Here is a 17,906-nt window from a genome sequence, read left to right on the forward strand (position 1 = left end):
TGACTTGTGTTAGTCTAAATGAGCCAGAGTCACACAATGAGATGCGTATCTGACAGAGAACCCAAGGGCAGCTCGCACAGATGGAGGGAATGTGTGTGTGTGTGTGTGTGTGTGTGCACATTGTGTGCATTTAAATGCAGGATGCCAGTAATAGATTTTCCACCCAGTTGCTGCTTTGCATACTGAACAGGTCCTGTAGCTTTTGTAGGTATAAAATGACCTCTATGCATTTGTTGGTTATGAGCTCTATCAATACTACAGAGAAGCAGTGCTGTATAAAGAAACATGTCGTTGCATAATGCTGCTTTGTTTTTTCTGCTGTGCGTGAATCACCTTCTTGTGTAACATGCCTAGCATGGACAAATGTATGTAAATGCAACCACTGCTGCAACTTCACAGACGTGCTTCTTGGTCATAATTGAGTGTGTTTCCGTGATCTGGACAATAAGTACTTTTCCCCTCCCAGTGTGCCTTCCTGCTGAACACACAATTCAGTGGTTTTCACAGGGCAACCAAGACAAAACTGAGTGGCAGTAAGTTTATTTATTATTGTCTGGATTATGGGGCTGGTGGTGAAAGATGGGATTTCACAAAAAAAGCGTTCAGCCTCCTGCACATTTACCTCTGAGTTTGGCTTTAACGCGTTGTACTGTGAGCTGTGTTGGTGGCGTCTCCTCCCCCACATAAACAGGTTTAGTTTGGCTGAAAGATACCTGTTGCAGTTTCAGGGTTGTAGCAAGGACTCAGAGGGAAACACTGCCTTCACACTGGGGGTTGCTTATTTGAAAAAGTAACTAACTGATTCCAGTAATGCTAAATACAATGTGAGCCACTCCCGACCTCCTTAAAGCCCCAAATTCTGCTTAAGGGCCCTCCTGCCTGACCTGCAGGCCTTGTAAACTATTTCCCATTTCCCATGGTCACCTCTGATACCCTAGTCCTCCACTGCTGCAGAATATTAACTTAGAGAAAATGTAGCAAATAAGAACTCTGACCTTTGCCGTTTCTTCTGGTTAAATTATTTCAGCTCTGACAGTATTACATAGCTGCTGCAAAAACTTTTTATGTTCATGCTCATATAAACGTGTCAGTGGTCATCTTTTGCAGGCTCCACTTTATAAACGCTGTTGCTCATTCATTGGGGTTCTCAAATGTAACAAGTAGTCTTCTTCCATTCTCACATTTGTCGGGCAGAGAGAGAGAGAGAGAGACGCACTGCAACCTACACATAAGGATATTTGCTGACACCTTGAACTTTGAACACGAGTTTACCAGATTATTGTTCTTGTAGTTCACTCATTGTTTTGGGGTTGTTTTTCTTTAGGAAGAGAATGAGAATTCGTGATCTCTAATTTCTTTTTTCTTTTTATGTCTCTGACTTAAAACACTTACTCATACTAAAATCCTGTTCAAAGAAACAACAGTTTGTTCACATGACAATGACTGTGGGAACTTGGTCACTAAGATGCATAAGAACTAGCACAACTTGCAGTTGTAATGTTAAAAATTCTTAGAGGTGTCAGAATTGATGCCTGGTCAACAAAACGTGACATTAACACTTGAACCTTCCTGCAGTTGCTTTGGTCACTAATAGGCTGCTATGGTTGTATGCACTTGGCTGCAGACAGTTGCATTTTGAGATGTGTTGGTTGCAGCGCTAAGGCACAGCTTTTACTTGGGAAACAGTCTCTGTTTCTGGTTTGCATCACATGTTTTCAAGTTTCACTACAGCTTTGGGAGGAAAATGACAAGCGTTTGCAGACGTGTCGGTGTCCTCTTTGTGACTGAGTTCTCCCAGCGACAGCCAGCAATGCCCCCCCGCTCAATGCTGGGAGGTCACATCGGGGTCGCAAGCCAGCTCTATGTGGCTACCACTGTGATCCAGACTATAAGCTTTATATAAAAAATATTTGGAGTTTGGTACAGACCTGACTAACTTTGGGCATCCCTAACACAGTGTGGTTGATGTTTGTCTTGAGTTTCTGTCCATGAAAACCACAAACGGTGCCCTTGACTGAGATTGGTAATTACAGAGATGTCATGCTGTGGCCTCTCTAACTGGTTTTTGTATTCTTTTTTTTTCTTCCACAGGAGAACCCTCTAAAGAACCATACCTACTCTGGTTGAGAGGACAAGAAACGACTTGTTTCAGATGGACACTGGCAAAACACCAGCATTCTTTATCAAGATAGAAGATTAGACTTGACTCAGCACAGTTTTATCTCCTCTCAGTCCTTCCAGAAAAAAAACCACATCTGCTTTCTACCTCCTAAAGAAATAGAAAAGGAAGAAACATCCATTTACTCTCCGTGATTAGTTTCTCTTCTTCTCATTGTGCAACATTTTTCCATTTTACCTCAGGGATCCTCTCCCACCGTCTACCTCCACCACCAAAACAGCCAACCCAGTGACTAGAACACGGAGTAAAATACACCCGTGACCTGCCACTGTAGTTACCGTGACAACCTATATTGCCTCTCAATACAAGCTCTCCTCAGTGCAACCGTGACGACCAGCAATGACCTTGGACCTGTAACCACCTGCCAGCCCTTACCTGCTCACTGCCTAAATAGCACTGATCAACACAAGCCTGGTCCAATTATTACCAGAAGGGAAAAGGGGGGAGCTGCACACTCACATTAAACTCACTCTTTCTACACCAGGCAGGCAACTATATACCTCAGCAAACAGCTTCTGGATAACAGAAATAACTTTCAATCACTGTTCACTATCCTGGTGCTTAAATCTACCCAGCAGGTAACACATGCTCACTAACCTGGTGCTTCAACCAACCTAGTAGACAACTCACTCCATCATCTTCCAATTGCCTTAAAGGCCCGAATATAGCGACAGTAGCCAGGGACATGCACAAAACTTCAGTTCACCTGATCCTCTGCAAAGTGGCATCATACACAAGCCTCACGAGCTGAGCAGTAGCATAAATCAGGAGTCGCCCCCGGAGCCTTCAACAAACACTCAGAAGACACTTGGAAGCCCCCCCAACCCCCACCCCTCTTGCTTTGAGTTTACTCGTCTCTTCGGGACACTTCCAGCGCAGTAAAGCTACCCCAGGAGGAGGGGAAAATATTGGGAGCCTCATCTGGTGTTCTTAGTCTGCAGGCGAGACACAAAAAATAAAGAATTGACTGTCAGATTTAACATCAAGCATTATACGCCCTGGAAAGCACAGAGAAGTAAACACAGAGAAGATCTGTATGGTGCGACAGTGAAGAATAATAGAAGGAAAAAGGCAAAGCAAGCTTCTTCTAAAGAGAAGGATGTAATGGTGAGTTTTTTTTTCTCCTTTTTTCCGTCTCAGTAACAGGTTCTGCAGGCTGGGCCGTAGGTAGCACTGGTAATATAGCAGGAATGACTAACATCCACATATTTCCTTGCTTGCTGGCTTCCAAATAATAGAAGATATTTTTTAGTTTCATATTTTTCATTTCTCATAGTATAGTAGTTTATTCCTCTGTATCACTAACTGACATTTGAATGGCATTTCTGCCTTATTAAATGATACAGAGCCAGACAGAAGATTAGGGAGAGATGGAAGGACTGCTGTGCAGTAAAGGTCATTAAATGAATTTGAACTCTGCTTCGATAAATCTTAACAGAGAAATCTCACAGAACTTTATTTCTTTAAGCAACTACAAGTTGAATATGTCAAATTATTTGATGACTCATGCGGTGCCTTTAAGTGGTCGTTAACATTTAGCTAGACTGATATAAAAGAAACAAAGTCATGGTCCAAATTTAGGGCCAAGGTTGTAAAATTCAAAAAAACAAGTCTTCTATCTACAAAGTATTTTTAAATTTTGAGCTGTGTGATTAAAATATTCAGATAACAGATTTTCTAGCATGACTCCAGGAAAGGACAGTGATGCTCTGCCACTAAAATGTCTCAACTCTTCCATCCTCACAACGTCTTGTAGAGACTTTTACGGTCCGAAGACATCGTCAGTAACTTTGTCAAGCTCTTGACCTTTTCGGTTGTCATTGAAGTAGCTCAACGGTTGTTAGATTGGATGAGTTGGTATAAAATGTGGTACATTTATAGCCTCTGTGATGAATTTTGACAACTGTGACCTTTCATTTTGCACAAACGTCACATTAAACAGTTGCAAAACTGCCATTCCTGTCAGCTACAGTAATACTTTATGTGTGTGCTGATTAGTTAGCATGCTAACACACATGTTGACATTAAAAGTTAGCTAAGCTCTGATGTAACCTAATATAACCTGACAGAGCACCTAGCATGGCTGGCTGCTCTTAGGTCCTGATCATGCTCTGAACAGATATATATGAACATAGATCCTTTGAGCTGTGCAAGATTGATTTTAAGCTTACAGTAGCTTCATTCTTGTGTGTTTTACGTATAAAAACATAACACAGCCTCTACCTGCAATCATAGTTTTAGGCTCTATGTTTGCAATAGCTTGAATGAAATAAATGAAAAACAAACTACACATGAATGATGCTTGGTTAGGGAAGTTGTGCCTTTTGCTGTGCATTTGTTTGATCGGCTCAGTGATGGTTGACCTGCAGCCAAATTTGTTTCCGTTCCAGTATTATATTGTACATATTGTACAAGTAAAGAGTTTGACAGCAGAGCTTTATAGGCCAACAGTCCTCTTGTCTTCATGTATTAAAATGTCTTAAGGGTTCATTTGTATTGAAATCTGTTGACGTAAACCTTTTTGGTCTATGTTGGTATCTTATTACAGCCGTTTTAGTGAAAATCCAAAGGATTTGATATTCATGCTCGCTCCAGAGTATCTTGCCTCATGTCCTCTCTTCTGCCCTCAGTATTAACAGTGGGCAAAACCAGCTAAGCTTATAAATGGATTCCATTAACACGCACATCAACAGACTCCTAGCACAGTACGACTCCAACACAAACTTCACATAAGCACCCCACACACACACACACACACACACACACACACACACACACACACACACACACACACACACACACACACACACACACACACACACACACACAAAGCAAAACAAACAAAACGAAAAAACACTGACAATATCTTACCAGCACCTATGTTAGCCACTGGCAGGGTAAGATTAGGAAGTTAGATGCCAAGTTGAATGTCAGTAGTTTGCCTGGATTAGATAATATTAGCTGGGATAAAACCTGTTTTATCTATTGAAGCCCATCTGGCAAAACAGGAATTTGACCATCGGGAAATCTACGATCAGCATCAGTAAAGCTTTTAGATCAAGGAGGTGACTGCTAACATGGATGAATTTAAACTACCTTATGCAGCAAAAATCGTGTCTTGAGTAAGATTGGACTCATTCATCACAATTTTTTATTCACACAGCCCTTCACTTTTGATGTAGTTTAGTTTTATTTTGTTTTGCTTTATCATTTTTTACTGTTTTTTTCTGCCTTAAGGCACTGCAAACCACACATTTTTTTATGTTTTTATCTGTGTTAAGGACATTGAGTTTGCATGTAATGAAATGTGCTATATAAATAAAATTGCCATTGCCAATTTCAGATCACTTTTTCAGCTAACATTACAATCTAACAGCACAGTGTAGCAGAGATCCAGTAAAGATCCAGTATATATTCTGGTCTCACAGTCTTGCATGTCTCATCACTGTTTTGGCTAATTCAAAATGTGCAAACTCAACTAACACTGCAGTCTTCCTGCAGTGTTAGTTGAGTTTGCATGCCGTGGATGTCATTGGTTTTCTGAGCTCCTTTAAGTGTGAACTTGGTGTCTTCTTGGATCATTGTGCACAGAAACGCTGGGTTTTATCAGTCCAGTTTAAATGTACAGCATGATTTCACAGGAGGTACTCGGTGTCTGTGTGTAGCTCTCTAAGCTGCTGTTATGTGCAACTTTCATAACTGCTCATTTAATGGACTGTTGCAAATGTCTTCTTAAAACGATAACATTTCAGCTGTTGGTACAGAGTACCGCAGGAGGGAATCAAGAGGCATCATGGCCTAGATTTTAAAAAATCTTAGAGTTGTAATCAGCATTCATTTCCTTTGAATGGGGAACAGCTTTACTAAGGTGTAAGGTGATTGCTGAGATACATCAGTTGAGATAATGCACAGCATTGGTTCTGCATGTTTACTGTTGTTTGAAATATGCTGACATAATACAGATATCTGGTGATACGGCCACGCACTGTTTCCTCTTTGACAAAGTGGGAAGATATAGGAGCAGAAAAAAGAGTGCAGTGGATCAGTATAAAGAGGAACATGAATTACAAAGAAATACAGATTAACAGTGGGGTTCAGAAAATAGGAAAGAAAATGAAGTTGTAGGGAGGACAGCAAGAGATGGATGCTCTTCACCAAAGACAGCGTCCCCTCCATCCATCCCTCCTGCAGGCAGACAGAGGGAGTCTGAGTCATACTTATTATTCTCCATCATTGACAGTCTCCTCACATCATGCGGTGATGTATAGAACGCAAAGCCAGCATCAGCCAATGAGGTAACTTTTTTGTGTGATGAGCACAGTAACCGAGCACTGGTGTTTTTGAGCACCTTTCTAACCCAGTCGTGTTTAGGAAGAGTTCACCAAGTTGAACCAATTAGATGGCTTGGAAAAGCATGTGTGTAAGTACACTAAATAGCCCAGTTGTTCTGTTGCTGCAGAAAGGGCACGTGGGGCAACAGGATGAGATCCCATTATCTTGTCATGTGTATGTGTATGTGTGCAGATACAGGAAAGTGGAGCACTGGATGAGTCATCCATGTGCTCGCTGAGACAATTGCTGCAATCATGCTGTGTTTGTATGTGTGCGCTGGCAAAAGTACCCACCAGAGAGCATGAAAAACACTACCCACAAAAAGCCTTTTAAAGCCTATGAAACATTTACAGTGGTTAGCTTTAGTGTTGTTTGTTTAGACTGACGTTGTTCAGACCGAACAACATAACAAGTACATTTGACAAGTGTAACTCTTCAGTCTCTCTGCACTGACTTTGCAGATAACAGTAAGGCAACAAGGGCTACAACTAACCTTTGATTTCATAATCAATTAATCTGTTGGGTGTTTAGGTAAACAACAACAACAACAACAAAAAAGCTGTCTCTCAAAACGTGTTCCTTCGATGGCTGACATTATCACAACTCATTTTGTCTGAACCATCTAAAACCCAAAGGTGAGCATTTTACTTTGATTTAGGACTGAGACACAAGCCTACCGTACCAACACAACACTGACATACACCAACCAGCTTCTTCATTATGATCCAGCCACATGGCAGCAGCTTAAGGTATTTAGGCATGTAGATATAGTCACGTTCAAACTGAGCATCAGAATGGTGAAGAAAGCTGATTTTGGTGACTTTGACTGTGTCATGGTTGTTAGTGCCGGATGGGCTGCTGAACAACTGCTGAAATTATCAGACAAGAAAAATTACTGTGATTTTCCTGCACAGCCATCTCTAGGGTTTGAAAAAGAACAAATATCCAGTGATTGGCCGTTCTTCAAGCTGATAGACAGGCAACAGTTCAACCAATGCATGCATGAAGCATTTCTAATAGCACAACATATCAAACCTTGAAGCAGATGCCCTACAGCAGCTACAATTCACACGGCCTCACCAAAATTGAACACGAGATGATTGGAAAAACGTTGCCTGGTCTGATGAGTATTAGTTTCTGCTGCAACATTTGAATGGTAGGGTGAGAATTTGGTGTAAACAACTTGAAAGCATGGATGCATCCTGCCTTGTATCAACAGTTCAGGTGTTGGTGTAATGGTGTGTTCAAAGCTCCAGTCATCTCAAGCTGGTTTCATGAACATAACAAGCCGTTGACTGTACTCAGATGTCCTCCACCGTCACCAGATTTTAACCCGATGGAGCACCTTTGAGATGTGGTGCAAAAAATGTGATGCCAACATGTAAATATATGCCAAAATCTGTGAGGAGTGTTTCCAGCACTTTGTTGCATCTGTGCCACAAAGAATTAAGGCAGTTCTGAAGGAAAAAAGTACAACCCAAGACTAGCAAGGTGTACCTAATGAAGTGGCAAGTGACTGTACATTATAGAGTGGTAGAAAGTGAAAGGGTGACAGTTGGGGGAAAAGGTTAAAAGTACAGGATAAAGCGAAACTATTAAAAGACTATTATAGTTGTGCATGTTAATGTGTGTGTGTGTGTGTGTGTGTGTGTGTGTGTGTGTGTGTGTGTGTGTGTGTGTGTGTGTGTGTGTGTGTAGATGAGTGTTTATATGTAAAGGTATTTGTAGGGAAGAGGGGGAACAAAAGGCATCTCTGTTGCTGTGGTTGGGTTGGTAGTGATAATTAGATAATTAATTAAAAAAATTAAAAATAATATTGGAGAAAACAAACAATTAACAACCCAGCATTAATTTCACATTAAAGAAGATTAAAGGAGCTGGAGCCTGTAAGTGAGGCTTTTTGGTGAGGTTCTTAATTGGCAATTGCACACATGATAATTCACAATCCACTTTTATTTGCTTCACTTCCTACCTTTTGGCTCCTCACTCTCACTTCTTGATCATAACATCCCCACAGAAACATGCGCGATATCACTGTTTTAAAATAGGTCACCTTAATTGAAGAAGAAAAAAAAAAGGAAATGCTTTTTTTTCTCTGCAGAATTAAAGTGGAAGCAGATTTTATGCACTGTATCACTTGGTCATTGAACCATTGCAAACAGCTGTGTTTGTATACATCTGCATTACTGTTTCACTGTGTTTCTGCCCAACACTCAACTACGTGTAATGCTGAATAACAAAAAATGAAGAATACTCAGTTTTGCAAAGCTTTAACATTCAGGTAAATATACAGACGTATTCTGATATAAGACATATTTGTTTAAAACTATCATTTTAGTTCATCTTAGGACTAATCTTTAATTAGTTGTCCATAAAAAATATAATGAAGAGGTTTGAGGGTATTGACGTCCATTCCAGTCAGAGAACATTCAGCTAGGAGAGTTTGGTGGGTTGTTTATATCGCTGTGTGAACATGGCTGTTGTCAAAGCTGACCTGCACAAATCCAGTGTATTAACAAGTTTAATTCTGGCATGGTTACGTGAAAATGACTGAGCATGCTGAGCTGTACGTGGCTGCATCAGTGGATTGTTTTATTGCTGCCCTGTGGTGTAAATGCCTTTCAGAATAAAGTCTCTTACATATTGCAGTAGGTGCATTGGCACATTTAAAATTTCTTTCAAAATGTTTTGGTTTCTGATCCAAGCCTTAAAACCAGTTACCTATACCATCAGTCTTTATGTGTACACTGTTGAAAGCAATGAATGAATTTAAATGTGAGCAATTCAGTCACACTAAAGCAAAAATAGGACAGTGACCTCCTTCTGAATAGGAAACAATTGCTGGTAACCCTGTGATTGCATTGAATTTTATTTATTTATTTGCTATTGACTGATTGCAATTAATTGTGGTGACCAACTGCAGCAACTACATCACTATTTGTGGGGTATTTTCTCTTTCTATGAAGTTCTGGCTGAACTATGAATTTAAAGTGTTAATGTAAATTTCTGTGTATGTGGACAGCAGCAGATTTTCAGATTTTAGCGACTGATCAGTTAATCAGCCTGTTATCACAGACTGTGTGTAAATGCCAACTTGACCCCATTCAGCCACAAACTGATAGCAGACTGACTCCATCTCATTGACGTTGTATCGCTGACTTGAAGCATCAGAATTGCTTTTAAGATGGCATCTGACTGCATGACGTCGCAGACCTGGTCCCCATCTCCGAAACAGCCTTTTCAAAGGCAATCACTTAAAAGTCTTTGACAAAAAACAGAGAATAGAAAATATATTTTTCTGCTTCTCTAAAAAGCTTCAGAAATCAGTTTTAATTCACTTTTGGAAAAGATTAGAACAAAAAAACTTCCAGGCGATACTTGGAAATAGAAACCGTGTATTTCTCACATGAAAATCCATGATGTTGCACACAAAAGAGTGTCATTAATTTAAAATTAATGACACTCCTTTAAAGAAAGCAACCAAGCAAGCATAGACACTAGATTGACTTGTATATCCTAATTATTTCCCACTACAAGGTAAATAAAAACAACCAGAAAACTGGTATGCAGAAACAAAACAGCACCACCTAATAGGTGGAAATGTACAGGACGACAGAAACAACACATTGTTCTCTGCGTTATACAACACAACACAATCATCTGTTCTGTTTTTGTGCTCATCATTATTCCAAAAATGGAGAACCAGGCGAAAACAACAGCAAGGATGTTCCTGTTCATAACACTGTGAACATGCAGTCTACAGCACCTCAGAAATGATCAGTATACCATGAAAATAAGCAATATCATAAACTATAAATCCTTCTTGGTGTTTTAATAATGAATATCACTCCTATTCAGTCACTGCATGACAGCAAAGTCTGAAAAGGTAAGTATTGTTAGAACTTACTATACCAACAGCTGCAAAGTTCTGCTGCATCGACCTCAGGGTGGAGGTCATTGCTCCTGATCTTATCTCAGTTCACCACATAATTTATTCTGGAGCATCCAGTGTGGTGAGAGATAAGGAGGGAGGTAATAGAGTTTTCTCTCCACTGTGAGAATCCTGGAATTGAAAGAAAATGTCAGTGAACGTAAGAGCAAAAGGAAATACAGAAATATTAGTTTGGAGAATGTTTCTCAGCTGTGAGGCTACCCTTTGTAGAAGCCTACTCCTAATAAAAAAGGATAAGATGGCAAATCTATTATGTCTAGTAGCTAGATCATTGGTTGACAAAGTTTTGATGAGTGAATCTCATTTTAGGGAGCCGGCATGTGAAGGAGGGCCACGTGAGGTTTCTTTGGTTTGAGCCAGGACAGCTCACCATTTATTTTGGTTTTTTATACTATTTCCTTTCTCATTTCCTGGCACATGCTCTGTCAGCATCAACAGTGTTTAGTCTGTTATGATGGCAAGAGGAAAAGAGTGGACGGAGAGGAACAGCGTTCCCTTAGTCTCTTTCTGTGCTTCTGTATCCTATATAATGAAACCACTTGGAGATCCCTGAATTAGAACAAGTTTTAAGATTATTTCATTAAATTCACTTTTTAAAAAAATAATATTTTTAATTTATTTTGGCAGTCAGTTTATTTATATTCAAGAGTTACCTCTATATAGAAACATTTTGATTGTTAGTGATGGGCTCGCCAATCCTGTGTTGATCACACTATGGTGTATCACACTGATATCAACCTCACATTCTGCTAAATTTAGACCTGCTAATGCCAACTCTGTCACTGCATCACATTAAGACAGAATGAGTTCATTTTTATTGTGATCCCAGCATAGGAAACACTGTATTTATCTCAGAGGTTAGTGCTAATGGGGTCATTTTAAGGGGATAATTGAACAGCTTTAGGGTTCATCTCTATAAAGATAGTAAAAAGCATTACAGGACACTCCCATTAAAGGCAGGTTACAGTACATATTTATCAAAGTCATTTTTTCTTCAGTTTAATTGAAGACAGAGTTCAATGGATAACGGGGTACTTTTCAGCTGTGTTTAAAGTGGATATGAAACACTACTAATGGTCTGTGTGCTGTGCTCAGCGAGACACATTTGTTTTACCAACAGGATCTTTAAAAAGGCTCCTCTTGTTTTTTTGGTTTGTTTGTTTGTTGTTTATTTTTTTTATGCAATTATTGATATTGATACAATATAGTGTAACTATACCAGAGCTGACAGGTGGGAAAGAAGTGATAGAGCACAGAGCACAAAAAAGGAACAAACAGCAAAAAATAAAAACAAAAACAAGCACACGATCCCGCTTTGTGTTTGTGTGAGTGTGAGTCTAAGTGTTTGTGTATTGGGTGTTTTTCATGAAAAGCACCTGGCAATGAGGGCGAGAAGCTGCAACAATGTCCCTCAGAAGCTGAGAACAGGGTCCCAAGGACCCAAGAATTGCCTGGCAGCTGGCAGAGCCCCAACTGTGCACCGATGAGGCCTGAGCCACCCAGACCACAAACCCCAAGGGAGTGGGTCAATAACCAGGGCAAACCATTCAGCCATGCGCCCCAGAACCACAAAGCACCCACGCCTCAAAGAGGGAGTAGCAGCGACCAGCGTGGAGTGGCAAACCCTCCACCCCACACAACCATGTCCTACAGGGGCTCCGTAAGTCTCAGATCGAGGCCCATTCGTACAGACACACACTGGCCACATGCACACACAGGCCACTCACACACAAACACAAAGACAAAGACAAAACTAAATACACAAACACACACACCCATCCACATCGACCCTTCTCCAAGTGAGGGCGCAGCCTATCCGGCCCCTGGACCACCAGCCAGCCCCCTCCCCAGGTAGGGTGCAGGAAACAGGGGCTTAGGAAGACCCACCCACTCATGCCGCAACTCGTCAGTGTTAAACGTGATGTGTTGGGTGCATCTGTGGGTGTATGAGGTGTGAAGGATGAGTATGACTGTGTGGAAACTAGAGTATAATTAAAATTGAGGGGACAGATATTACATGAGCACCTGTGTGCTGGTCAACAGGGCGCATCCACGCTGCCCCCCCAAAGCCCTCAGTGCTTAAGGTGCTGATAAAATAGAGGGGCAGACAGCAGTGAAGAGTGGAGTGGGGTCACCTCAGTAGTCTCACCCACCCATGTCTGTGTAACTCACCTGCTCACCTGCTCCCCAAGGTCCCATGTGTGTAGTGATGTGCTGTGAGCTGTAATGACTGTGGTGTAATTAAAAGGCTGATTTACAGGATGGAGCCCAGCTCTAAAAACTATCATAGATTTAACTGTGTCTGTGAAGCTGGATCTAAGAAATAAGTGTTTAAAGTTAAAGGTTTTAGAACATGTGCCACTACAGAACATGACATCACTGAATTGTTGGTTGGTTGCTGCTAATAGACGTACATTTGTTTATGTTAGCTAACCAGTGACAGAACCGATAACTCAGCGGAAAACAAGCTAAAAGTAAAAAGCAGTTTAAGGCTGCAGCAAACACTTCCATGTTAAAAACAAGGAAATACTGGCCACTTTCACACCACATCAGTGTGTTCTCCACTGTATTATCACAATAGACGTGGTGGAACATACAAAGAATTGGAAAAACTAAAAAAAAAAAGACCACAACAAAGAGTGAGGACCCAGGAGGGGGAAAAAAAGGTATTTTTTTTTCTTTTTATTGGCTGGCACTGCATGTAAAACACCGAGACACAACCACACACTAATTAACACTTAATGCCCATTACAAAAAAACAAACAGATTTTATCATAAAAAATGAAAGCAAAGCTGGTATCTAATGCCTCGTTAAAGATGGCTGAACATGTTTGAAGCTTTGAGCCTTGTGAACATTTGTTTGACAGACCTTTCTGCCCAACAGTGGACGAACATTAATTGTCATGTTTGTGTTTTTCATTGATGGCTTTTTAAAATTTTTTAATTAAAGTAGATTCGGGCAAAACTGATGCTGTTAGTCTCTTCCTCTGCTGCACCATGTTTTCTTTGTTATATAAAGAGAAAACAAGATGATTTGTCAAGTCAAATTTCTACACATTTTTCTCACATTGCAATAATTCTAAGGCCAAAAATGAACTCGGACCCTTTCAGCAGCAGCAGGTTTGACAGCTCTGTCATGTTCTTTATTTGCTTTCAAGCAGCTCCAGCTGAATTTGAATTTTCAAGTATGTTTTTTCTTTTTTTGTACAGATCCACTCACCACTCACACAACCTGCAATGACTGTCAGACTGTTGAAATCCGTTTGATGTTAATACATCATTGCAGCTAGCAGATATGAAAGTAGAACTCTAACGACTATACCTAATAATACTTGCTTTACCTTGCTGATCGCCTGCATTAGTAGTAGTTTTGCTCATTAGCTGATAAGTTCTGCTAAAGAGATTCATTATTATAGCTCATAAAATCAAGGACTCGAGTGTAGAAAATTGAAGCTGCTAGCAATATACCTGCACTTTAAATGAATAAAATATCATTATAGTTCCATGGCCTGCTTTTTCTGTATTTGCTGGGTCAGCAGGGCTGAGCATCAGAATCTGATTGTTTCTATGTTTTTTGAGCAGCAGGGTCAATTATGCGGCTGCAGCAGGGCCGCAGCTTGTGTTGAATGAATAGCGTCAACAATGGACGGAGGGATGAGGGGAGTGCAGTCATTCTAACACATCCACATAAACATAGAGGAGAGGCGAAAGGAAGGTCAGCCATGGCAGACTTACATTCTTGGCAGCCCTCGCACACCGGCTCATCATTAGAGAGGTAGAGAACAAAGGAGGAGCGGTGGAGGGTGGAGGGGCTGCAGGGATGTGGAGAAAGCTGCAGAGCTTTGATTTGATCTGCTCTTAACAAACAAGTGGATGGGAAATGTAAATTTTACCTGTAGTGTTTGTATTTTCATAAACATTTTGGGGCAAATCAGTGTGTGTTTGTCCCACCCTGCAACCCCCAGCTTGTCTTATAATGGTACATCTTCTCAGTTTAAACATTTATGTTTTCTGTGTTCTGTTGCAAATCGAGATCAGTGCATTCTGTTTTTATTTACATTTCACAAAAAAAATCTCAGCTTTTTTGAAATTGGGGTTGTATGTTAAATCTTTGTGCCTTCCTAAAACAACATTCAACAAAAGGAACAGCTTTGTGCTTTTGACCCCACCCAGCCACACAACCTGCTAAAGAAAATGTGTCCTTCAGCTGTGGAATATTTCATGACTTTTTTTAATAGGATATATTCTTTTTTTGACATGAAAAAAACATGTTAAATATTCAGGGAAAAGAAACAAAACAGAAGAAGAAGAGTACAAGACTACAAAAGTACCTTCAAAAATGAGTAATGTTTCGGGCATCCATGCCATTCTTCAGACTACCCTAACCCCAAGTCTAAAGAAGGGCATGGATGCTCGAAATGTTGCTCATTTTTGAAGGTACTTTTGTAATAAATTATCTCCCATGAGCCCTCCAGTGTGCGGACTGTCTTCTGCTTGTAACTGTCTTTGTTTCTGCACCCCTTTAACTATTGGATGTGCTTGTTTGGCCTGAAAAGAAACAAAACAAGCTTGCAAAAAATTATATTAATTTTTAAAATAGGATTGCAGTAATTGTTTTTATTGTTATTTATTTTTGCTTAGATTTTCAGCTGCGTTACTTTCAACCTGGGTAGGATTAGTAGTATAGGTAGGGTTAGGTTTAACTCTACCATTGGTTTAAATACCTGCTTATAACGCTAAGCTGTTGGCTGTCAGGTGTAAAGAGGTAGAGGAATGGGCGAACACGTTCCCCAGCATCCAAAGAAAAACCGTTCCAGCTCATTTGATGTGCATCATGAAAAGATTTTCTGTTGTCATTCATATATCCAAAAGCAAAGCATTGAATTTCCATTTTTTTGCTTACAAAATCCGTTGTTCAGTCATCACTGACGCCCACACAAGTACTTTAAAAGATAAGTAAACAAATGCAGGAAAAATGGGGGGAGATTCCCATTCAAATGCACACAGATGCAAACCAGAAGGATATGCATGCATACTAACTCAGTGCATACAGAGGCAGACAGCCACCTAAATTCACTCACATGCACATACTTGCTGTGAAATGCACACAAGCAAGAACCCACACATCCACACACTTCCATCAGCCCGTAATTGCAGTCGCTGGCAGAGAAAACGGCAGCCGTACATAGTCAATGAGAGCGGAGGAAACAATGAACACAGAGCAGATGACTGCTGTAAATAAAAGAATGAAAATGAAGCAAGGGAGGAATGGAGGAGGACACAGTGCTGTGGAAACAAGCAGGGACAAGTTTGAGAAAGTGGAGGCAGAAATTAGGAGGCTAGGCATGCATATGGAATGAAGTGTCCCATATTTTTATAGTCATTTGTCATTTTGATACATCTACAAGTTTTTTCACTAAATGTGCAGAGTCCCTTGGCAGAAGAAAATCATTTTATTAAAAGCTAAATGTCGAAGCGACTGTGGAAATGAAAAAGGTGACATGATCACTCTATGACCTACTTTAGAGGGGATCTTTACTGTGAGCTCCTCTGTCTGGCTTTCAGCACTATCTTCTGTTTCATCTCCTCCGTGACTCTTAGAACAAGGTTCACATATACAATACTGAGCAAAAGTTTTGAGCCACTGCTCATTTCTTTTTTCCTTTTCTTTTTCGCTAGAAAAGTGGGAAATAGGTGCATTATTTAAATTTGCGAACATAAATGGAAAAGAAAAGTAGAGTATCTATAATTCAAACAAGTTCAGAAGTCAATATTTGGTGGGACCTCCTTTATTCTTCAGCACAGTCTGAACTCTCTGAGGCAGCTTTCTTCTCATTTCTTTAATTAGTCTTCAGGAATAGTTCTCCAGGCTTCTTGAAGGTTCTGTTCTCTGTCAGGATGATCCCACACTGCTTCAATAATGTTGAGGTCCGGGCTCTGAGGAGGCCGATCCATGACGGATAGTGTTCCACTGTGTGTGTGTGTGTGTGTGTGTGTGTGTGTGTGTGTGTGTGTGTGTGTGTGTGTGTTTCTATCCAGCTATGCTTTTATTGGATTGGCGGTGTTTGATGATCATTGTCATGTTGTTTTCAGTGAAATGTTGGCTTATTGGTTGGATTGACAACAGCTTTGGGACAGACATTCATGTCTCTGTCAGGATGAAATCACAAGGCCAATTTTTAATGTGTACACTACTTTTGGTTTAACTAATACCTACAACGTTAAGGACATTTCCACCAACCATGTACCGTGGACAGCCTAGTTAAAGAAACAGGCTGGGACTTTACAGTCAACAATCATTAACTCACTTCAACTGATAAAATCATCTTTGCCCAGAACATCCTAATCATTTTACCCTGGCTCGGCCCTCTAAGTCCTGACTCCAGCGCAGCTCTCTCTCCAGATATCATGCAGCCGCTGATACACATCAACTAATTTATATATATATATCTATATCACAGATCATTTCAAGGCCACTAATGTTTAACTTGCACCCAGTGAACTGTGAGGCCTCCAAATGTCAGCTGTTAGAATATTCCAACCACCAGACACTTACAGTTCCAGGAGAGACAGATGTGCGAGAAAACCTGCGTTCTGTTGTTCATTTTTAAGTGTCTTTTTTGTTTTGTTTTATTTTTGTTACATTGTTCTTTTCACTTCATTAAAAGCATTAAATGTTTGCTCTAAAAGAAAAGGAGGTGATTAAGAAAATATATTTCACTGTAAATAGGTCAGAGAACAGTTTTACTGTGGAAACAGCAGTTTACAAAACAACCTTAAATTGCATTTAGTTGCTGTTCTGGAGTTCTGATCACATGAATGAAGAATAAAACCGAGTCCAGACTTTAAATATCAACAACACTCCTTCTGCTGATGAAGTTTACTTTTACTGACTGTTTTTCAAATAACATGAGTATGGATTTATTTTTCCTTTTGACTTGGGATGATGTACAGTAAAGAATATACACTGTGTTTTGTACACTTTAATATTGTTAAAGAAAAGTCACTGATTCAAAGAACCAATGGGGAAAATCTGTATTTTTCAGGCTCATCTGCCACACCTCTGTTATTGTGCATGGTGACAGTGCTCCTGCAGATTTTCCTTTGCCTTAAAAAAAGATTGTACAGCAAGGCTGAGTGGAAGACTGTAAAGAGAGAGGGGAGATTGGGAGGAACGTGAGACAATCAGCTAATCAGCTTGGATGACATCCAAAGCCTGCATAATGTGAGACAGACTTGAAGTGTGCTTATTGGTGTGTATCTGTGTTAAGCTGCCCACAGAATGTGTGTACTTCCTTGTGTGCACATACTCATAAACATGATGGGGGGAATATGTTTGAAAAAGAGGAAATCACCTGAAATGGTTTTCTAACAGTCTTGAAGGGGTTCCCAGAGGTGCTGAGCACTTGTTGGCTGCTTTGCCTTCACTCTGCGGTCCAACTC

General features: G+C 40.3%; 1 protein-coding gene across 1 annotated transcript in view; it reads left to right on the plus strand.

Moving 5' to 3' along the window:
* Positions 1–17,906, plus strand: part of LOC115784550 (thyroid hormone receptor alpha) — a 112,401-nt gene that overhangs the window by 31,261 nt on the left and 63,234 nt on the right. The window contains exon 3 of the mRNA XM_030735815.1: positions 2,092–3,286. The gene's annotated coding sequence lies outside the window, so the exon portion shown is untranslated. The remainder of the gene's footprint in view (positions 1–2,091; positions 3,287–17,906) is intronic.

The sequence above is a fragment of the Archocentrus centrarchus genome, chromosome 8 (assembly GCF_007364275.1).
Source record: "Archocentrus centrarchus isolate MPI-CPG fArcCen1 chromosome 8, fArcCen1, whole genome shotgun sequence".
In the NCBI taxonomy this organism is placed as follows: Eukaryota; Metazoa; Chordata; class Actinopteri; order Cichliformes; family Cichlidae; genus Archocentrus; species Archocentrus centrarchus.